This window comes from Poecile atricapillus, chromosome 12 (genome assembly GCF_030490865.1).
Source record: "Poecile atricapillus isolate bPoeAtr1 chromosome 12, bPoeAtr1.hap1, whole genome shotgun sequence".
Classification (NCBI taxonomy): Eukaryota; Metazoa; Chordata; class Aves; order Passeriformes; family Paridae; genus Poecile; species Poecile atricapillus.
In genome coordinates, this window is record NC_081260.1 from 13,292,351 (window position 1) to 13,297,181 (window position 4,831).

Below are 4,831 nucleotides of genomic sequence, written 5' to 3' on the forward strand. Positions count from 1 at the left end.
GCATTATCTATTTACATTTTAGCAGAAAAAAAATCTTTTAAAAATACTAGAACCCAAATGGTTCTAATGTTCTTCATTGATTGTTAAATTTATCTTCTTTGTACCTCAATAGTTTGCATGTTCCAGTTACTGACTATAACCACAAACATCTGTTGTATATTTAAAACAAGGGCAGAATTTGCATTAATTACATCTTAAATCAAAGCAAGTACAACTTGTATTAATCCTTCTCAGATTTGTCTGGAATTTTTCTATTACTTTAGGAAATAAAAGAATACAGAATCCAATGTTCTTGATGTTAGCAGTGAAGTTCACCTGGTTAAGCCTACACACAACATTCATATTTATCTCAGTTCTCTCCTTTTTCAATAGAAGAATCTGAACAATGATTTATGTCTCCCACCTCATAAATGGTGGGGAATTCTTACTTCTTGTTGCCATTTTGTCTTAGTACTTATAATATCTTGATGACCATAATGCTCATCTCCTTTTAAGGATTAGTTTGTGAATTGGACAGGAGCAGGACCGAGTTGGTTGTTTGTGTCGTGCGTAACTCTGCAAGATACCCAGTACAGGTAAAGAATCAAGTAACTGAGACCTAGACCTCTCTCCATACCTAGGAAATATCATCTCTTAAACACTTGTATAACTTAGCAGTTAGAGGTCTAAGAAATAGCAGAATGCTGGCTGCAGTATAAGCCTGTAGATAGAAACTCCTGGTTGTAACCTTTGCAACCTACGTGGATAAGACAGAGAGAAAAAAGCAGTGAGATGGAGTGACATGAGACTCTAATTGTGGGTACAACATGTAAGATGTGAAACATCAAGAAACTGAGAGACAAACCTTGGGAAAACATCATGCTTTAACAGAGCATTCATCCCAGAACAACAGAGAGCAGCGTGTGGCACAGAGAAGATGCAGCTATTGAGGTGAGCACTAAATCAGTGTCCTTATGGATACACAGCAAAATGCAGGTGATTGCTTGTCCAGCCAATGTGATGCTGTACTCGTGTAATTAATTGAGCTTCGAGCTCAATTAATACCAATGTGAGTGAGTGAGTGAGTGAGTGAGTGAGTGAGTGAGTGAGTGAGTGAGTGAGTGAGTGAGTGAGAGGAACCTCTGTATTTTGTAATTGTGGAAGATGAAAGAGCTGCTTCAGGACTGGGAACACTCTACCTTATACACATCTTTATGCTAAAATAATCAGCAGTAGCAATTAGGGTTTCAGTCACCATTGGCAACATTTTTTCTTATGAAGGGGATTTATGGGGACTTGTTTTGCTTCGCTTTAGATTTAACATCTGGATATTTTGTAGCTGCTTTTAGAATGAAAGGGAGTAAGATCAACAATCTTGTACAAAACCAAGCAAATGGAATTAAGCATCTAATACATACTGGCTTAGAATTATTCCAGAGTTTAAAACCAAGTTGCTGTTGTACAGTGAAATCAGAGAAGAGACTTGTTTGCCTGCAGTGTTTTGGAGTGGAGCTTTCTGACACAAGTTCCTTTGGCACATGCCTTTGATGTCCATATTTGACTCCAACTGGAACACACAGTCAACTTTACTCATTATCATCTTTAAACTACACTTGAATGGCCATTAATAAAATTACAAGAAGTTTTACTGGTTTGTTTGGGTTTTTGTTTTTCCTTCTGATAAGATATAAATGGGAGTACCTGCAGGACAGCTGAGCCATTCAGTGTTCTCTTTTCCCAGAACACTTTACACTCATTATCAATTTTCTTGTTATGTTCATTTCTCTCCTTGCAATCAGTTTTTTGTGAATGTCCTTAAAGCCAAGTTGGCAGAGCGTGTCTTGGAATCTTATCCTGTACACAGGTTGCCTTTGTTCATAACGTGTAAAGCACTGTCCAACTATAGAAAATGTGAGGGACGTTTGAGCAAGTAGCTGGATTTTGGTTTGGCTGTTTGTTCTTGGCAGCTGCAGAAGTCTCACCCTGTTTAACTTCAGATACATCTTGTACCCTAAACCTAGACTGCAGAATGGGCAAGATTTGTCTGGCTGCTTCTTTTTGGATGGTGCTTGAATCGCTCCACAGAAATACAGCAGCTAAAGATATATTTTATTTAGAGGCTTCAACCTGTTCCTAAAATGATTTTTCTTAAATAATTCCCCCCTCCCCCCAACCCCCCATGTTATTCTTACAGACCTTATATAATGTTTGGGATTTGTTTTAATCAGGCACTGCTTCATGGGAAATAAATGAGTTTTTATTCCCCAGCATTTTACCTAAAATAATTAGCTGCACACACTGAAATCACTGTAAACTGGACTGTACTACAGCTGGGCTACAGAAAATCAACAAAGCTGAGCATGTCTCTGATGAGAGATAAATGGTTTTTATATAAGTCTGAGGTCTAGAAAGTAACTGGGTTAATGCTGAGTCTGTGACTAAATGACAGCCTCTACTTTGTAATTTCAGTCTTTTTAGATTCTTTATTATGACATTTCTTGTTCTCTTGAGACAGATAAAAGTAAATAATCAAGTTTGTGGGTAATGAGCTTGCCAAACCCAAGGCACTGAGAAGTTCAGAAAGCTCCTGCAGTCGTTAATGTCTGTGGGCTCCTTGCCAACATGGTCGAAATAGTTTATCATAAAGTTTGGATCTCCTTGTGTTGTCATTTTCCCCCATGAAACCAGCTGGCACATCATAACCTGGTATTAGGAATTCAAACTAAATCTGTGATGTTGCTGCACATGACCATTATTCCTGGGATCTTTGGCTGTAAAACATCATGATGACAAAACATGAAGTCAGCTGGATGTGCTGTTTTTAAAACTCTGATTCTTCTGCCTTGCTGAGCCTCTTGTTGAAAATGAGTGCGTAAGAACTCAGTATTCCTGTGAGGTGCAGCATCCTTAGAGTGCTCTTAGATGCTGTGCTGCAAGGAGTAAAGCTACAGGCTGTGCTCATTTTAAGTTCCTTTAGAAATAAAGGAAAATACACTCGTGCTTGGAAAATCTGGAATAAAATAGGGCTAAATATCACTTTCTGATAAAGCACACAAACTGTAGCCTCCACCTCTAGCTCCATACCTTTGGTTCTCAGCCTTCTACTTGAACGTGAAATTTGTAGGATTCTCCCTAGAAAGCTTTTCCTGCCACTTCCACAGGTGCCAGGGCTATACAGCAACACCTGGCACTGCACTGACGTCAACCACAGCCAAATCAAACAACCATCACCACCATCTTTACTGTTGTATTTTCAAATGCTACCCTCTAAAGCTCTTTGTGCCAAAGAAGAACAAAAATATTGCCAGAGGGGAACAAAAATAATTGTATTCGGAAAGAAGCACAACCGCTGGAAAAGTTTTTGTCAGGCAAAACCCAAACCAATTGTTTTATGGCTTTATTTTCCTCCCCAGCAGCTGATATTCAATAAACATTCACTGATAAGTAAACACCAAAGAACACCAAAGAGAAAGGAGAGATTTTCCTCAAGACATGCAGTGGCTTTTGGAACTAAATGAAGAAAAATTTTATTAATAGATTTAATTAATTAATTAATAAAATATAACAAACAAAATAACAAGACGGCACAATAATTTCTGCAGGGGTAAGTATGTAAATCATCCATGTATTGTGATGTAAAACGATAGCAGCTTGAAAATTTAAATGTGTATCGGCATTTGGGGTTTTCACTATATTGTAATTCGGTCAACATGTGCAATATGATGACAACTTTGTAAAAAGTAAGTGTAATTTTTATTACTTATTGTGAGGCCACACCTCAAATGCTGCACTCTGGGCCTCTTACTCTTCCAAGGAGGTGGAGGTGTTGGAGCAAAGGGCAGCAGGGCTCCTGCAAGGACTGCGGAGCGAGTCTGAGGAGCAGCGGCTGAGGGAACCGGGGGGCTCGGGGGGACCTCATCTCTCCCTGACAGGAGCGTGCAGTGAGGTGGGGCCGGTCTCGTCTGCCGTGTCTGCAGGGAGAGGAGCGCAGGAAACTGCCTCAGACTGCCACAGCAGAGATTCAGATTTGGCATTAGAAAAATCATTTCAGTGCTCGGGTCATGGAATAGGCTGCAGAGGGAGGCGGTGGAGTCACCGTCCCTGGAGGTGTTTAAGAGGTGTCTGGATCTGGCTCTGAGTGATGTGGTTTGGGATCACAGAAGCGTCAAGGTTGGAAGAGACCTTCAAGATCAAGTCCAGCCCTCCCCTCAGCGCTGCCATGCAACCCCAAAACCACATCACCCAGCACTGCCACTGCACCTCCTGAACCAAAGATGTGCTTAACAGGCGTCTAGATCAGGTGCTAGAGATGTGGTTTATGGGTTGTAGCGGCCAATGCTGGACGGACGGGTGGGCTTGATGATCTCGAAGGTCTTCTTCCAACCCTGACCATTCCATCCCATCCTATTCCATTCCACTCCACTCTATCCCATCCCATGCCATTCTGCCGGGCGCAACGCGCCGTGAAGGGCAGCGGGGAATGGGGAGGGGGGGGAGGGCCGGAGGGGGCACCGTGAGGGAGCGCGCGCGAGGCCGCTCCCCGTCCCCAAGAGGCGCGCGCGCGCTGCCGCAGCACCGCTCGCCCCACCGCCCGCTCTGCGCACGCGCGCCGCACTGCGGCTGCGCGGCCGCAGCAGCGCGAGCGCCGTGTGCCCCCCCACCAACGGCTGCGGGTGAGTGCTGCGCATGCGCACCGCTCCTTGTGTCTCCGTGCCTCCCGCCAGCCCGGTTCGCTCGCGCCGGGACCTCGCGGGGAAGTGGCGGCGGCGGGTGCGCATGCGCAGAGCCGCCGTTCCGCACACACCCCCATCTTCCGTTTCCTGGCCTCGCGGAGAAGCACCGCGGGGGCAGC